The sequence below is a fragment of the Ranitomeya variabilis genome, chromosome 4, assembly GCF_051348905.1.
Source record: "Ranitomeya variabilis isolate aRanVar5 chromosome 4, aRanVar5.hap1, whole genome shotgun sequence".
NCBI lineage: Eukaryota > Metazoa > Chordata > Amphibia > Anura > Dendrobatidae > Ranitomeya > Ranitomeya variabilis.
In genome coordinates, this window is record NC_135235.1 from 316,119,991 (window position 1) to 316,137,810 (window position 17,820).

Here is a 17,820-nt window from a genome sequence, read left to right on the forward strand (position 1 = left end):
AATATATTTTTAGTTTTTTTCTGTGAAAATATCTAAAGTTTGTTTAAAATTTTGAAATATTAGTCATTTTTATTCTTTGACTGCTTATATCCTTAAACCAACTTGTCGCACCACACAAAAATGTAAATAAATAGCATTTTTCATATGTGTACTTTTTGTCAGCATTCACTTTCAAACCTCCTTTTATTTTGTTAGGATGTTAGAAATGTTAGATTTCTCACAAAATGCAGTGATGCACCATATTTCTTCAGAATCTACTGTTTGGCCACACAGCAGGGCTTTGAAAATAAGAGCGCTATTTGGATTTTGGAATGCAGATTTTGCAAGAATAGTTTGCAGGTAAAATTTGCAGAGTACCAAAAGTACCAAAACAGCAGAAACCCCCCCCAAAGTGACCCCATTTTAGAAATTACTTAGTGAAGTGAAACTTAGATGTCAGTATCGCATGTGCATTTCAGACTTTAAAACTATGATTACCTGCTTTTTAAGCTTTTGTTTATTAAGTATTTTTATGGTCTATTGATGAATGAGGTAATCAAATATGAAATTAGACTTACCGGCAATTCAGTTTATAGAAATCTCCCAGAACAGCCCCATAGGATGTGGAGTCTCCGCCCTAATAGGGAAAGAGAACACAAAGAGTTGAAATAGTCCCGCCCCATTGACCGCCGGCAGTATTTTTATAGTGCCAAGACAGCTAACATATGCACATAAAAACTATTTCACGGTCCTAGAGTTCCGTTTATAGACGACAATTTCAGATTCACCCCAAAGACTCCCAGGTAGTGGTAACTTTGGGATCGGATTTTTTAAGGCCCATTGCTAAGTTTAGTTTGATCCCCATCTAATCAATAATTGACTGAGAATCTGTATAGTTTCATGAAAAGGTGATGTCAGAAGTGGGATTTGAACCCACGCCTCCAAGAGAGACTGCGACCTGAACGCAGCGCCTTAGACCACTCGGCCATCCTGACTTCTCGTGGATTCTGTGCCTTAACTCTTTCCAAGTTAGTCAGAAGAAATATGACCAGTAATTGTCATTGAAAATTATTTTAAAATATTTAATATTATAGTTTTTATTTCAATACATTTGTTTAAACTATTAGTTATCAAGCCTATTTTGAGCTAAATGGCCAAGCCCCATTTTAAAAAAATATGACCTTTATCACTGTATGCAGTAATAACTCTGGAATGCTTCTACATATCCCCGTAATTCTGAAAGTGTTTTTTGTGACACATTGTACTTTACATTAACTGTAAATTTAGGTCAATATATTTTTAGTTTTTTTCTGTGAAAATATCTAAAGTTTGTTTAAAATTTTGAAATATTAGTCATTTTTATTCTTTGACTGCTTATATCCTTAAACCAACTTGTCGCACCACACAAAAATGTAAATAAATAGCATTTTTCATATGTGTACTTTTTGTCAGCATTCACTTTCAAACCTCCTTTTATTTTGTTAGGATGTTAGAAATGTTAGATTTCTCACAAAATGCAGTGATGCACCATATTTCTTCAGAATCTACTGTTTGGCCACACAGCAGGGCTTTGAAAATAAGAGCGCTATTTGGATTTTGGAATGCAGATTTTGCAAGAATAGTTTGCAGGTAAAATTTGCAGAGTACCAAAAGTACCAAAACAGCAGAAACCCCCCCCAAAGTGACCCCATTTTAGAAATTACTTAGTGAAGTGAAACTTAGATGTCAGTATCGCATGTGCATTTCAGACTTTAAAACTATGATTACCTGCTTTTTAAGCTTTTGTTTATTAAGTATTTTTATGGTCTATTGATGAATGAGGTAATCAAATATGAAATTAGACTTACCGGCAATTCAGTTTATAGAAATCTCCCAGAACAGCCCCATAGGATGTGGAGTCTCCGCCCTAATAGGGAAAGAGAACACAAAGAGTTGAAATAGTCCCGCCCCATTGACCGCCGGCAGTATTTTTATAGTGCCAAGACAGCTAACATATGCACATAAAAACTATTTCACGGTCCTAGAGTTCCGTTTATAGACGACAATTTCAGATTCACCCCAAAGACTCCCAGGTAGTGGTAACTTTGGGATCGGATTTTTTAAGGCCCATTGCTAAGTTTAGTTTGATCCCCATCTAATCAATAATTGACTGAGAATCTGTATAGTTTCATGAAAAGGTGATGTCAGAAGTGGGATTTGAACCCACGCCTCCAAGAGAGACTGCGACCTGAACGCAGCGCCTTAGACCACTCGGCCATCCTGACTTCTCGTGGATTCTGTGCCTTAACTCTTTCCAAGTTAGTCAGAAGAAATATGACCAGTAATTGTCATTGAAAATTATTTTAAAATATTTAATATTATAGTTTTTATTTCAATACATTTGTTTAAACTATTAGTTATCAAGCCTATTTTGAGCTAAATGGCCAAGCCCCATTTTAAAAAAATATGACCTTTATCACTGTATGCAGTAATAACTCTGGAATGCTTCTACATATCCCCGTAATTCTGAAAGTGTTTTTTGTGACACATTGTACTTTACATTAACTGTAAATTTAGGTCAATATATTTTTAGTTTTTTTCTGTGAAAATATCTAAAGTTTGTTTAAAATTTTGAAATATTAGTCATTTTTATTCTTTGACTGCTTATATCCTTAAACCAACTTGTCGCACCACACAAAAATGTAAATAAATAGCATTTTTCATATGTGTACTTTTTGTCAGCATTCACTTTCAAACCTCCTTTTATTTTGTTAGGATGTTAGAAATGTTAGATTTCTCACAAAATGCAGTGATGCACCATATTTCTTCAGAATCTACTGTTTGGCCACACAGCAGGGCTTTGAAAATAAGAGCGCTATTTGGATTTTGGAATGCAGATTTTGCAAGAATAGTTTGCAGGTAAAATTTGCAGAGTACCAAAAGTACCAAAACAGCAGAAACCCCCCCCAAAGTGACCCCATTTTAGAAATTACTTCTCACAATGAATTCATATACACCACAGCATTTCATAGTCAAACATACATGGTTGAAATCATTCAGCTAGTGTCTGATACATGCTTTCTTTATCAGCTATCAGGTTCCCTTTAAATCCTCTTACAGCTAAGTGAAATGGAAATAAACAAAACAGAGGAAAAATTACAAAAAAATAATAATTTGCTCAAATGGAAAAGTTCCCATTTCTCATCTTTTTAACATTTTATTTTCTGTAGATAGTTAAGATTTTTAGGCCTTTTACATTTTCTTTAAATAATCAGTCCACGTGCTTTGTTTATTTTCTCCTTAAAATGTAAAGAATCAAGAAAAATGATGTTGCCGAAACCCGGGATCGAACCAGGGACCTTTAGATCTTCAGTCTAACGCTCTCCCATCTGAGCTATTTCGGCCAAACACAAACAGCTTTAGGAGTGCTAGACACTTGGCAAATGTCAAGCGAAACCCCTGAAAGTAGATATTTTTATTTTTGCTTTGACTGGTTTTTGCAGCATGATTTCTATTTGAAACTCCTGCTATTTTGTTGTACATATTTAATAACTTTCATTAACTCTTTGTGAATGAGTAGAAAAAAACAGCAATTTTGACAGAGATTTTTTTACATTTTCAATTTGACTCCATTCATCAGGTTCATTCAAATCCTGTGTTTGTGAGACAGGTGATGGTTGCACATAAAAGACAATGTGCATGCATAATGTTACATCAAGTTTTATTTGTTATTAAATGCAAATAATTGGAGCAAAAAAGGAGACAACAATTTAGAGAAAATATTTTAATGATTGTTAACTTTCAATGTGAAAACATTTGTTCCAAAATGTGCTGAAACTTAGATGTCAGTATCGCATGTGCATTTCAGACTTTAAAACTATGATTACCTGCTTTTTAAGCTTTTGTTTATTAAGTATTTTTATGGTCTATTGATGAATGAGGTAATCAAATATGAAATTAGACTTACCGGCAATTCAGTTTATAGAAATCTACCAGAACAGCCCCATAGGATGTGGAGTCTCCGCCCTAATAGGGAAAGAGAACACAAAGAGTTGAAATAGTCCCGCCCCATTGACCGCCGGCAGTATTTTTATAGTGCCAAGACAGCTAACATATGCACATAAAAACTATTTCACGGTCCTAGAGTTCCGTTTATAGACGACAATTTCAGATTCACCCCAAAGACTCCCAGGTAGTGGTAACTTTGGGATCGGATTTTTTAAGGCCCATTGCTAAGTTTAGTTTGATCCCCATCTAATCAATAATTGACTGAGAATCTGTATAGTTTCATGAAAAGGTGATGTCAGAAGTGGGATTTGAACCCACGCCTCCAAGAGAGACTGCGACCTGAACGCAGCGCCTTAGACCACTCGGCCATCCTGACTTCTCGTGGATTCTGTGCCTTAACTCTTTCCAAGTTAGTCAGAAGAAATATGACCAGTAATTGTCATTGAAAATTATTTTAAAATATTTAATATTATAGTTTTTATTTCAATACATTTGTTTAAACTATTAGTTATCAAGCCTATTTTGAGCTAAATGGCCAAGCCCCATTTTAAAAAAATATGACCTTTATCACTGTATGCAGTAATAACTCTGGAATGCTTCTACATATCCCCGTAATTCTGAAAGTGTTTTTTGTGACACATTGTACTTTACATTAACTGTAAATTTAGGTCAATATATTTTTAGTTTTTTTCTGTGAAAATATCTAAAGTTTGTTTAAAATTTTGAAATATTAGTCATTTTTATTCTTTGACTGCTTATATCCTTAAACCAACTTGTCGCACCACACAAAAATGTAAATAAATAGCATTTTTCATATGTGTACTTTTTGTCAGCATTCACTTTCAAACCTCCTTTTATTTTGTTAGGATGTTAGAAATGTTAGATTTCTCACAAAATGCAGTGATGCACCATATTTCTTCAGAATCTACTGTTTGGCCACACAGCAGGGCTTTGAAAATAAGAGCGCTATTTGGATTTTGGAATGCAGATTTTGCAAGAATAGTTTGCAGGTAAAATTTGCAGAGTACCAAAAGTACCAAAACAGCAGAAACCCCCCCCAAAGTGACCCCATTTTAGAAATTACTTAGTGAAGTGAAACTTAGATGTCAGTATCGCATGTGCATTTCAGACTTTAAAACTATGATTACCTGCTTTTTAAGCTTTTGTTTATTAAGTATTTTTATGGTCTATTGATGAATGAGGTAATCAAATATGAAATTAGACTTACCGGCAATTCAGTTTATAGAAATCTCCCAGAACAGCCCCATAGGATGTGGAGTCTCCGCCCTAATAGGGAAAGAGAACACAAAGAGTTGAAATAGTCCCGCCCCATTGACCGCCGGCAGTATTTTTATAGTGCCAAGACAGCTAACATATGCACATAAAAACTATTTCACGGTCCTAGAGTTCCGTTTATAGACGACAATTTCAGATTCACCCCAAAGACTCCCAGGTAGTGGTAACTTTGGGATCGGATTTTTTAAGGCCCATTGCTAAGTTTAGTTTGATCCCCATCTAATCAATAATTGACTGAGAATCTGTATAGTTTCATGAAAAGTTGATGTCAGAAGTGGGATTTGAACCCACGCCTCCAAGAGAGACTGCGACCTGAACGCAGCGCCTTAGACCACTCGGCCATCCTGACTTCTCGTGGATTCTGTGCCTTAACTCTTTCCAAGTTAGTCAGAAGAAATATGACCAGTAATTGTCATTGAAAATTATTTTAAAATATTTAATATTATAGTTTTTATTTCAATACATTTGTTTAAACTATTAGTTATCAAGCCTATTTTGAGCTAAATGGCCAAGCCCCATTTTAAAAAAATATGACCTTTATCACTGTATGCAGTAATAACTCTGGAATGCTTCTACATATCCCCGTAATTCTGAAAGTGTTTTTTGTGACACATTGTACTTTACATTAACTGTAAATTTAGGTCAATATATTTTTAGTTTTTTTCTGTGAAAATATCTAAAGTTTGTTTAAAATTTTGAAATATTAGTCATTTTTATTCTTTGACTGCTTATATCCTTAAACCAACTTGTCGCACCACACAAAAATGTAAATAAATAGCATTTTTCATATGTGTACTTTTTGTCAGCATTCACTTTCAAACCTCCTTTTATTTTGTTAGGATGTTAGAAATGTTAGATTTCTCACAAAATGCAGTGATGCACCATATTTCTTCAGAATCTACTGTTTGGCCACACAGCAGGGCTTTGAAAATAAGAGCGCTATTTGGATTTTGGAATGCAGATTTTGCAAGAATAGTTTGCAGGTAAAATTTGCAGAGTACCAAAAGTACCAAAACAGCAGAAACCCCCCCCAAAGTGACCCCATTTTAGAAATTACTTCTCACAATGAATTCATATACACCACAGCATTTCATAGTCAAACATACATGGTTGAAATCATTCAGCTAGTGTCTGATACATGCTTTCTTTATCAGCTATCAGGTTCCCTTTAAATCCTCTTACAGCTAAGTGAAATGGAAATAAACAAAACAGAGGAAAAATTACAAAAAAATAATAATTTGCTCAAATGGAAAAGTTCCCATTTCTCATCTTTTTAACATTTTATTTTCTGTAGATAGTTAAGATTTTTAGGCCTTTTACATTTTCTTTAAATAATCAGTCCACGTGCTTTGTTTATTTTCTCCTTAAAATGTAAAGAATCAAGAAAAATGATGTTGCCGAAACCCGGGATCGAACCAGGGACCTTTAGATCTTCAGTCTAACGCTCTCCCATCTGAGCTATTTCGGCCAAACACAAACAGCTTTAGGAGTGCTAGACACTTGGCAAATGTCAAGCGAAACCCCTGAAAGTAGATATTTTTATTTTTGCTTTGACTGGTTTTTGCAGCATGATTTCTATTTGAAACTCCTGCTATTTTGTTGTACATATTTAATAACTTTCATTAACTCTTTGTGAATGAGTAGAAAAAAACAGCAATTTTGACAGAGATTTTTTTACATTTTCAATTTGACTCCATTCATCAGGTTCATTCAAATCCTGTGTTTGTGAGACAGGTGATGGTTGCACATAAAAGACAATGTGCATGCATAATGTTACATCAAGTTTTATTTGTTATTAAATGCAAATAATTGGAGCAAAAAAGGAGACAACAATTTAGAGAAAATATTTTAATGATTGTTAACTTTCAATGTGAAAACATTTGTTCCAAAATGTGCTGAAACTTAGATGTCAGTATCGCATGTGCATTTCAGACTTTAAAACTATGATTACCTGCTTTTTAAGCTTTTGTTTATTAAGTATTTTTATGGTCTATTGATGAATGAGGTAATCAAATATGAAATTAGACTTACCGGCAATTCAGTTTATAGAAATCTACCAGAACAGCCCCATAGGATGTGGAGTCTCCGCCCTAATAGGGAAAGAGAACACAAAGAGTTGAAATAGTCCCGCCCCATTGACCGCCGGCAGTATTTTTATAGTGCCAAGACAGCTAACATATGCACATAAAAACTATTTCACGGTCCTAGAGTTCCGTTTATAGACGACAATTTCAGATTCACCCCAAAGACTCCCAGGTAGTGGTAACTTTGGGATCGGATTTTTTAAGGCCCATTGCTAAGTTTGGTTTGATCCCCATCTAATCAATAATTGACTGAGAATCTGTATAGTTTCATGAAAAGTTGATGTCAGAAGTGGGATTTGAACCCACGCCTCCAAGAGAGACGGCGACCTGAACGCAGCGCCTTAGACCACTCGGCCATCCTGACTTCTCGTGGATTCTGTGCCTTAACTCTTTCCAAGTTAGTCAGAAGAAATATGACCAGTAATTGTCATTGAAAATTATTTTAAAATATTTAATATTATAGTTTTTATTTCAATACATTTGTTTAAACTATTAGTTATCAAGCCTATTTTGAGCTAAATGGCCAAGCCCCATTTTAAAAAAATATGACCTTTATCACTGTATGCAGTAATAACTCTGGAATGCTTCTACATATCCCCGTAATTCTGAAAGTGTTTTTTGTGACACATTGTACTTTACATTAACTGTAAATTTAGGTCAATATATTTTTAGTTTTTTTCTGTGAAAATATCTAAAGTTTGTTTAAAATTTTGAAATATTAGTCATTTTTATTCTTTGACTGCTTATATCCTTAAACCAACTTGTCGCACCACACAAAAATGTAAATAAATAGCATTTTTCATATGTGTACTTTTTGTCAGCATTCACTTTCAAACCTCCTTTTATTTTGTTAGGATGTTAGAAATGTTAGATTTCTCACAAAATGCAGTGATGCACCATATTTCTTCAGAATCTACTGTTTGGCCACACAGCAGGGCTTTGAAAATAAGAGCGCTATTTGGATTTTGGAATGCAGATTTTGCAAGAATAGTTTGCAGGTAAAATTTGCAGAGTACCAAAAGTACCAAAACAGCAGAAACCCCCCCCAAAGTGACCCCATTTTAGAAATTACTTAGTGAAGTGAAACTTAGATGTCAGTATCGCATGTGCATTTCAGACTTTAAAACTATGATTACCTGCTTTTTAAGCTTTTGTTTATTAAGTATTTTTATGGTCTATTGATGAATGAGGTAATCAAATATGAAATTAGACTTACCGGCAATTCAGTTTATAGAAATCTCCCAGAACAGCCCCATAGGATGTGGAGTCTCCGCCCTAATAGGGAAAGAGAACACAAAGAGTTGAAATAGTCCCGCCCCATTGACCGCCGGCAGTATTTTTATAGTGCCAAGACAGCTAACATATGCACATAAAAACTATTTCACGGTCCTAGAGTTCCGTTTATAGACGACAATTTCAGATTCACCCCAAAGACTCCCAGGTAGTGGTAACTTTGGGATCGGATTTTTTAAGGCCCATTGCTAAGTTTAGTTTGATCCCCATCTAATCAATAATTGACTGAGAATCTGTATAGTTTCATGAAAAGTTGATGTCAGAAGTGGGATTTGAACCCACGCCTCCAAGAGAGACTGCGACCTGAACGCAGCGCCTTAGACCACTCGGCCATCCTGACTTCTCGTGGATTCTGTGCCTTAACTCTTTCCAAGTTAGTCAGAAGAAATATGACCAGTAATTGTCATTGAAAATTATTTTAAAATATTTAATATTATAGTTTTTATTTCAATACATTTGTTTAAACTATTAGTTATCAAGCCTATTTTGAGCTAAATGGCCAAGCCCCATTTTAAAAAAATATGACCTTTATCACTGTATGCAGTAATAACTCTGGAATGCTTCTACATATCCCCGTAATTCTGAAAGTGTTTTTTGTGACACATTGTACTTTACATTAACTGTAAATTTAGGTCAATATATTTTTAGTTTTTTTCTGTGAAAATATCTAAAGTTTGTTTAAAATTTTGAAATATTAGTCATTTTTATTCTTTGACTGCTTATATCCTTAAACCAACTTGTCGCACCACACAAAAATGTAAATAAATAGCATTTTTCATATGTGTACTTTTTGTCAGCATTCACTTTCAAACCTCCTTTTATTTTGTTAGGATGTTAGAAATGTTAGATTTCTCACAAAATGCAGTGATGCACCATATTTCTTCAGAATCTACTGTTTGGCCACACAGCAGGGCTTTGAAAATAAGAGCGCTATTTGGATTTTGGAATGCAGATTTTGCAAGAATAGTTTGCAGGTAAAATTTGCAGAGTACCAAAAGTACCAAAACAGCAGAAACCCCCCCCAAAGTGACCCCATTTTAGAAATTACTTCTCACAATGAATTCATATACACCACAGCATTTCATAGTCAAACATACATGGTTGAAATCATTCAGCTAGTGTCTGATACATGCTTTCTTTATCAGCTATCAGGTTCCCTTTAAATCCTCTTACAGCTAAGTGAAATGGAAATAAACAAAACAGAGGAAAAATTACAAAAAAATAATAATTTGCTCAAATGGAAAAGTTCCCATTTCTCATCTTTTTAACATTTTATTTTCTGTAGATAGTTAAGATTTTTAGGCCTTTTACATTTTCTTTAAATAATCAGTCCACGTGCTTTGTTTATTTTCTCCTTAAAATGTAAAGAATCAAGAAAAATGATGTTGCCGAAACCCGGGATCGAACCAGGGACCTTTAGATCTTCAGTCTAACGCTCTCCCATCTGAGCTATTTCGGCCAAACACAAACAGCTTTAGGAGTGCTAGACACTTGGCAAATGTCAAGCGAAACCCCTGAAAGTAGATATTTTTATTTTTGCTTTGACTGGTTTTTGCAGCATGATTTCTATTTGAAACTCCTGCTATTTTGTTGTACATATTTAATAACTTTCATTAACTCTTTGTGAATGAGTAGAAAAAAACAGCAATTTTGACAGAGATTTTTTTACATTTTCAATTTGACTCCATTCATCAGGTTCATTCAAATCCTGTGTTTGTGAGACAGGTGATGGTTGCACATAAAAGACAATGTGCATGCATAATGTTACATCAAGTTTTATTTGTTATTAAATGCAAATAATTGGAGCAAAAAAGGAGACAACAATTTAGAGAAAATATTTTAATGATTGTTAACTTTCAATGTGAAAACATTTGTTCCAAAATGTGCTGAAACTTAGATGTCAGTATCGCATGTGCATTTCAGACTTTAAAACTATGATTACCTGCTTTTTAAGCTTTTGTTTATTAAGTATTTTTATGGTCTATTGATGAATGAGGTAATCAAATATGAAATTAGACTTACCGGCAATTCAGTTTATAGAAATCTACCAGAACAGCCCCATAGGATGTGGAGTCTCCGCCCTAATAGGGAAAGAGAACACAAAGAGTTGAAATAGTCCCGCCCCATTGACCGCCGGCAGTATTTTTATAGTGCCAAGACAGCTAACATATGCACATAAAAACTATTTCACGGTCCTAGAGTTCCGTTTATAGACGACAATTTCAGATTCACCCCAAAGACTCCCAGGTAGTGGTAACTTTGGGATCGGATTTTTTAAGGCCCATTGCTAAGTTTGGTTTGATCCCCATCTAATCAATAATTGACTGAGAATCTGTATAGTTTCATGAAAAGTTGATGTCAGAAGTGGGATTTGAACCCACGCCTCCAAGAGAGACGGCGACCTGAACGCAGCGCCTTAGACCACTCGGCCATCCTGACTTCTCGTGGATTCTGTGCCTTAACTCTTTCCAAGTTAGTCAGAAGAAATATGACCAGTAATTGTCATTGAAAATTATTTTAAAATATTTAATATTATAGTTTTTATTTCAATACATTTGTTTAAACTATTAGTTATCAAGCCTATTTTGAGCTAAATGGCCAAGCCCCATTTTAAAAAAATATGACCTTTATCACTGTATGCAGTAATAACTCTGGAATGCTTCTACATATCCCCGTAATTCTGAAAGTGTTTTTTGTGACACATTGTACTTTACATTAACTGTAAATTTAGGTCAATATATTTTTAGTTTTTTTCTGTGAAAATATCTAAAGTTTGTTTAAAATTTTGAAATATTAGTCATTTTTATTCTTTGACTGCTTATATCCTTAAACCAACTTGTCGCACCACACAAAAATGTAAATAAATAGCATTTTTCATATGTGTACTTTTTGTCAGCATTCACTTTCAAACCTCCTTTTATTTTGTTAGGATGTTAGAAATGTTAGATTTCTCACAAAATGCAGTGATGCACCATATTTCTTCAGAATCTACTGTTTGGCCACACAGCAGGGCTTTGAAAATAAGAGCGCTATTTGGATTTTGGAATGCAGATTTTGCAAGAATAGTTTGCAGGTAAAATTTGCAGAGTACCAAAAGTACCAAAACAGCAGAAACCCCCCCCAAAGTGACCCCATTTTAGAAATTACTTAGTGAAGTGAAACTTAGATGTCAGTATCGCATGTGCATTTCAGACTTTAAAACTATGATTACCTGCTTTTTAAGCTTTTGTTTATTAAGTATTTTTATGGTCTATTGATGAATGAGGTAATCAAATATGAAATTAGACTTACCGGCAATTCAGTTTATAGAAATCTCCCAGAACAGCCCCATAGGATGTGGAGTCTCCGCCCTAATAGGGAAAGAGAACACAAAGAGTTGAAATAGTCCCGCCCCATTGACCGCCGGCAGTATTTTTATAGTGCCAAGACAGCTAACATATGCACATAAAAACTATTTCACGGTCCTAGAGTTCCGTTTATAGACGACAATCTGTATAGTTTCATGAAAAGGTGATGTCAGAAGTGGGATTTGAACCCACGCCTCCAAGAGAACGCAGCGCCTTAGACCACTCGGCCATCCTGACTTCTCGTGGATTCTGTGCCTTAACTCTTTCCAAGTTAGTCAGAAGAAATATGACCAGTAATTGTCATTGAAAATTATTTTAAAATATTTAATATTATAGTTTTTATTTCAATACATTTGTTTAAACTATTAGTTATCAAGCCTATTTTGAGCTAAATGGCCAAGCCCCATTTTAAAAAAATATGACCTTTATCACTGTATGCAGTAATAACTCTGGAATGCTTCTACATATCCCCGTAATTCTGAAAGTGTTTTTTGTGACACATTGTACTTTACATTAACTGTAAATTTAGGTCAATATATTTTTAGTTTTTTTCTGTGAAAATATCTAAAGTTTGTTTAAAATTTTGAAATATTAGTCATTTTTATTCTTTGACTGCTTATATCCTTAAACCAACTTGTCGCACCACACAAAAATGTAAATAAATAGCATTTTTCATATGTGTACTTTTTGTCAGCATTCACTTTCAAACCTCCTTTTATTTTGTTAGGATGTTAGAAATGTTAGATTTCTCACAAAATGCAGTGATGCACCATATTTCTTCAGAATCTACTGTTTGGCCACACAGCAGGGCTTTGAAAATAAGAGCGCTATTTGGATTTTGGAATGCAGATTTTGCAAGAATAGTTTGCAGGTAAAATTTGCAGAGTACCAAAAGTACCAAAACAGCAGAAACCCCCCCCAAAGTGACCCCATTTTAGAAATTACTTAGTGAAGTGAAACTTAGATGTCAGTATCGCATGTGCATTTCAGACTTTAAAACTATGATTACCTGCTTTTTAAGCTTTTGTTTATTAAGTATTTTTATGGTCTATTGATGAATGAGGTAATCAAATATGAAATTAGACTTACCGGCAATTCAGTTTATAGAAATCTCCCAGAACAGCCCCATAGGATGTGGAGTCTCCGCCCTAATAGGGAAAGAGAACACAAAGAGTTGAAATAGTCCCGCCCCATTGACCGCCGGCAGTATTTTTATAGTGCCAAGACAGCTAACATATGCACATAAAAACTATTTCACGGTCCTAGAGTTCCGTTTATAGACGACAATTTCAGATTCACCCCAAAGACTCCCAGGTAGTGGTAACTTTGGGATCGGATTTTTTAAGGCCCATTGCTAAGTTTAGTTTGATCCCCATCTAATCAATAATTGACTGAGAATCTGTATAGTTTCATGAAAAGGTGATGTCAGAAGTGGGATTTGAACCCACGCCTCCAAGAGAGACTGCGACCTGAACGCAGCGCCTTAGACCACTCGGCCATCCTGACTTCTCGTGGATTCTGTGCCTTAACTCTTTCCAAGTTAGTCAGAAGAAATATGACCAGTAATTGTCATTGAAAATTATTTTAAAATATTTAATATTATAGTTTTTATTTCAATACATTTGTTTAAACTATTAGTTATCAAGCCTATTTTGAGCTAAATGGCCAAGCCCCATTTTAAAAAAATATGACCTTTATCACTGTATGCAGTAATAACTCTGGAATGTTTCTACATATCCCCGTAATTCTGAAAGTGTTTTTTGTGACACATTGTACTTTACATTAACTGTAAATTTAGGTCAATATATTTTTAGTTTTTTTCTGTGAAAATATCTAAAGTTTGTTTAAAATTTTGAAATATTAGTCATTTTTATTCTTTGACTGCTTATATCCTTAAACCAACTTGTCGCACCACACAAAAATGTAAATAAATAGCATTTTTCATATGTGTACTTTTTGTCAGCATTCACTTTCAAACCTCCTTTTATTTTGTTAGGATGTTAGAAATGTTAGATTTCTCACAAAATGCAGTGATGCACCATATTTCTTCAGAATCTACTGTTTGGCCACACAGTAGGGCTTTGAAAATAAGAGCGCTATTTGGATTTTGGAATGCAGATTTTGCAAGAATAGTTTGCAGGTAAAATTTGCAGAGTACCAAAAGTACCAAAACAGCAGAAACCCCCCCCAAAGTGACCCCATTTTAGAAATTACTTCTCACAATGAATTCATATACACCACAGCATTTCATAGTCAAACATACATGGTTGAAATCATTCAGCTAGTGTCTGATACATGCTTTCTTTATCAGCTATCAGGTTCCCTTTAAATCCTCTTACAGCTAAGTGAAATATAAATAAACAAAACAGAGGAAAAATTACAAAAAAATAATAATTTGCTCAAATGGAAAAGTTCCCATTTCTCATCTTTTTAACATTTTATTTTCTGTAGATAGTTAAGATTTTTAGGCCTTTTACATTTTCTTTAAATAATCAGTCCACGTGCTTTGTTTATTTTCTCCTTAAAATGTAAAGAATCAAGAAAAATGATGTTGCCGAAACCCGGGATCGAACCAGGGACCTTTAGATCTTCAGTCTAACGCTCTCCCATCTGAGCTATTTCGGCCAAACACAAACAGCTTTAGGAGTGCTAGACACTTGGCAAATGTCAAGCGAAACCCCTGAAAGTAGATATTTTTATTTTTGCTTTGACTGGTTTTTGCAGCATGATTTCTATTTGAAACTCCTGCTATTTTGTTGTACATATTTAATAACTTTCATTAACTCTTTGTGAATGAGTAGAAAAAAACAGCAATTTTGACAGAGATTTTTTTACATTTTCAATTTGACTCCATTCATCAGGTTCATTCAAATCCTGTGTTTGTGAGACAGGTGATGGTTGCACATAAAAGACAATGTGCATGCATAATGTTACATCAAGTTTTATTTGTTATTAAATGCAAATAATTGGAGCAAAAAAGGAGACAACAATTTAGAGAAAATATTTTAATGATTGTTAACTTTCAATGTGAAAACATTTGTTCCAAAATGTGCTGAAACTTAGATGTCAGTATCGCATGTGCATTTCAGACTTTAAAACTATGATTACCTGCTTTTTAAGCTTTTGTTTATTAAGTATTTTTATGGTCTATTGATGAATGAGGTAATCAAATATGAAATTAGACTTACCGGCAATTCAGTTTATAGAAATCTACCAGAACAGCCCCATAGGATGTGGAGTCTCCGCCCTAATAGGGAAAGAGAACACAAAGAGTTGAAATAGTCCCGCCCCATTGACCGCCGGCAGTATTTTTATAGTGCCAAGACAGCTAACATATGCACATAAAAACTATTTCACGGTCCTAGAGTTCCGTTTATAGACGACAATTTCAGATTCACCCCAAAGACTCCCAGGTAGTGGTAACTTTGGGATCGGATTTTTTAAGGCCCATTGCTAAGTTTGGTTTGATCCCCATCTAATCAATAATTGACTGAGAATCTGTATAGTTTCATGAAAAGTTGATGTCAGAAGTGGGATTTGAACCCACGCCTCCAAGAGAGACTGCGACCTGAACGCAGCACCTTAGACCACTCAGCCATCCTGACTTCTTGTGGATTCTGTGCCTTAACTCTTTCCAAGTTAGTCAGAAGAAATATGACCAGTAATTGTCATTGAAAATTATTTTAAAATATTTAATATTATAGTTTTTATTTCAATACATTTGTTTAAACTATTAGTTATCAAGCCTATTTTGAGCTAAATGGCAAAGCCCCATTTTAAAAAAATATGACCTTTATCACTGTATGCAGTAATAACTCTGGAATGCTTCTACATATCCCCGTAATTCTGAAAGTGTTTTTTGTGACACATTGTACTTTACATTAACTGTAAATTTAGGTCAATATATTTTTAGTTTTTTTCTGTGAAAATATCTAAAGTTTGTTTAAAATTTTGAAATATTAGTCATTTTTATTCTTTGACTGCTTATATCCTTAAACCAACTTGTCGCACCACACAAAAATGTAAATAAATAGCATTTTTCATATGTGTACTTTTTGTCAGCATTCACTTTCAAACCTCCTTTTATTTTGTTAGGATGTTAGAAATGTTAGATTTCTCACAAAATGCAGTGATGCACCATATTTCTTCAGAATCTACTGTTTGGCCACACAGCAGGGCTTTGAAAATAAGAGCGCTATTTGGATTTTGGAATGCAGATTTTGCAAGAATAGTTTGCAGGTAAAATTTGCAGAGTACCAAAAGTACCAAAACAGCAGAAACCCCCCCCAAAGTGACCCCATTTTAGAAATTACTTCTCACAATGAATTCATATACACCACAGCATTTCATAGTCAAACATACATGGTTGAAATCATTCAGCTAGTGTCTGATACATGCTTTCTTTATCAGCTATCAGGTTCCCTTTAAATCCTCTTACAGCTAAGTGAAATGGAAATAAACAAAACAGAGGAAAAATTACAAAAAAATAATAATTTGCTCAAATGGAAAAGTTCCCATTTCTCATCTTTTTAACATTTTATTTTCTGTAGATAGTTAAGATTTTTAGGCCTTTCACATTTTCTTTAAATAATCAGTCCACGTGCTTTGTTTATATTCTCCTTAAAATGTAAAGAATCAAGAAAAATGATGTTGCCGAAACCCGGGATCGAACCAGGGACCTTTAGATCTTCAGTCTAACGCTCTCCCATCTGAGCTATTTCGGCCAAACACAAACAACTTTGGGAGTGCTAGACACTTGGCAAATGTCAAGCGAAACCCCTGAAAGTAGATATTTTTATTTTTGCTTTGACTGGTTTTTGCAGCATGATTTCTATTTGAAACTCCTGCTATTTTGTTGTACATATTTAATAACTTTCATTAACTCTTTGTGAATGAGTAGAAAAAAACAGCAATTTTGACAGAGATTTTTTTACATTTTCAATTTGACTCCATTCATCAGGTTCATTCAAACCCTGTGTTTGTGAGACAGGTGATGGTTGCACATAAAAGACAATGTGCATGCATAATGTTACATCAAGTTTTATTTGTTATTAAATGCAAATAATTGGAGCAAAAAAGCATCCTGACTTCTTGTGGATTCTGTGCCTTAACTCTTTCCAAGTTAGTCAGAAGAAATATGACCAGTAATTGTCATTGAAAATTATTTTAAAATATTTAATATTACAGTTTTTATTTCAATACATTTGTTTAAACTATTAGTTATCAAGCCTATTTTGAGCTAAATGGCCAAGCCCCATTCCATAAGTGAAATGGAAATAAACAAAACAGAGGAAAAATTACAAAAAAATAATAATTTGCTCAAATGGAAAAGTTCCCATTTCTCATCTTTTTAACATTTTATTTTCTGTAGATAGTTAAGATTTTTAGGCCTTTCACATTTTCTTTAAATAATCAGTCCACGTGCTTTGTTTATATTCTCCTTAAAATGTAAAGAATCAAGAAAAATGATGTTGCCGAAACCCGGGATCGAACCAGGGACCTTTAGATCTTCAGTCTAACGCTCTCCCATCTGAGCTATTTCGGCCAAACACAAACAACTTTAGGAGTGCTAGACACTTGGCAAATGTCAAGCGAAACCCCTGAAAGTAGATATTTTTATTTTTGCTTTGACTGGTTTTTGCAGCATGATTTCTATTTGAAACTCCTGCTATTTTGTTGTACATATTTAATAACTTTCATTAACTCTTTGTGAATGAGTAGAAAAAAACAGCAATTTTGACAGAGATTTTTTTACATTTTCAATTTGACTCCATTCATCAGGTTCATTCAAACCCTGTGTTTGTGAGACAGGTGATGGTTGCACATAAAAGACA

General features: G+C 34.2%; 15 non-coding genes across 15 annotated transcripts; all 15 read right to left on the minus strand.

Annotated features, from left to right (window-relative positions):
- Positions 1-891: 891 nt before the first annotated feature.
- On the minus strand, positions 892-974 carry TRNAL-CAG (transfer RNA leucine (anticodon CAG)). Its single transcript has one exon. It is a non-coding gene; the product is annotated as a tRNA-Leu (tRNA).
- Positions 975-2,160: 1,186 nt separating this feature from the next.
- TRNAL-CAG (transfer RNA leucine (anticodon CAG)) lies at positions 2,161-2,243 on the minus strand. Its single transcript has one exon. It is a non-coding gene; the product is annotated as a tRNA-Leu (tRNA).
- A 1,046-nt stretch (positions 2,244-3,289) lies between these two features.
- Positions 3,290-3,362, minus strand: TRNAF-GAA (transfer RNA phenylalanine (anticodon GAA)). The gene has a single exon. It is a non-coding gene; the product is annotated as a tRNA-Phe (tRNA).
- An 897-nt stretch (positions 3,363-4,259) lies between these two features.
- TRNAL-CAG (transfer RNA leucine (anticodon CAG)) lies at positions 4,260-4,342 on the minus strand. The gene has a single exon. It is a non-coding gene; the product is annotated as a tRNA-Leu (tRNA).
- Positions 4,343-5,528: 1,186 nt separating this feature from the next.
- On the minus strand, positions 5,529-5,611 carry TRNAL-CAG (transfer RNA leucine (anticodon CAG)). Its single transcript has one exon. It is a non-coding gene; the product is annotated as a tRNA-Leu (tRNA).
- Positions 5,612-6,657: 1,046 nt separating this feature from the next.
- TRNAF-GAA (transfer RNA phenylalanine (anticodon GAA)) lies at positions 6,658-6,730 on the minus strand. Its single transcript has one exon. It is a non-coding gene; the product is annotated as a tRNA-Phe (tRNA).
- Positions 6,731-7,627: 897 nt separating this feature from the next.
- TRNAL-CAG (transfer RNA leucine (anticodon CAG)) lies at positions 7,628-7,710 on the minus strand. The gene has a single exon. It is a non-coding gene; the product is annotated as a tRNA-Leu (tRNA).
- Positions 7,711-8,896: 1,186 nt separating this feature from the next.
- On the minus strand, positions 8,897-8,979 carry TRNAL-CAG (transfer RNA leucine (anticodon CAG)). Its single transcript has one exon. It is a non-coding gene; the product is annotated as a tRNA-Leu (tRNA).
- Positions 8,980-10,025: 1,046 nt separating this feature from the next.
- TRNAF-GAA (transfer RNA phenylalanine (anticodon GAA)) lies at positions 10,026-10,098 on the minus strand. The gene has a single exon. It is a non-coding gene; the product is annotated as a tRNA-Phe (tRNA).
- Positions 10,099-10,995: 897 nt separating this feature from the next.
- On the minus strand, positions 10,996-11,078 carry TRNAL-CAG (transfer RNA leucine (anticodon CAG)). The gene has a single exon. It is a non-coding gene; the product is annotated as a tRNA-Leu (tRNA).
- Positions 11,079-13,409: 2,331 nt separating this feature from the next.
- Positions 13,410-13,492, minus strand: TRNAL-CAG (transfer RNA leucine (anticodon CAG)). Its single transcript has one exon. It is a non-coding gene; the product is annotated as a tRNA-Leu (tRNA).
- Positions 13,493-14,538: 1,046 nt separating this feature from the next.
- TRNAF-GAA (transfer RNA phenylalanine (anticodon GAA)) lies at positions 14,539-14,611 on the minus strand. Its single transcript has one exon. It is a non-coding gene; the product is annotated as a tRNA-Phe (tRNA).
- Positions 14,612-15,508: 897 nt separating this feature from the next.
- TRNAL-CAG (transfer RNA leucine (anticodon CAG)) lies at positions 15,509-15,591 on the minus strand. Its single transcript has one exon. It is a non-coding gene; the product is annotated as a tRNA-Leu (tRNA).
- Positions 15,592-16,637: 1,046 nt separating this feature from the next.
- Positions 16,638-16,710, minus strand: TRNAF-GAA (transfer RNA phenylalanine (anticodon GAA)). Its single transcript has one exon. It is a non-coding gene; the product is annotated as a tRNA-Phe (tRNA).
- A 748-nt stretch (positions 16,711-17,458) lies between these two features.
- On the minus strand, positions 17,459-17,531 carry TRNAF-GAA (transfer RNA phenylalanine (anticodon GAA)). Its single transcript has one exon. It is a non-coding gene; the product is annotated as a tRNA-Phe (tRNA).
- Positions 17,532-17,820: the final 289 nt, after the last annotated feature.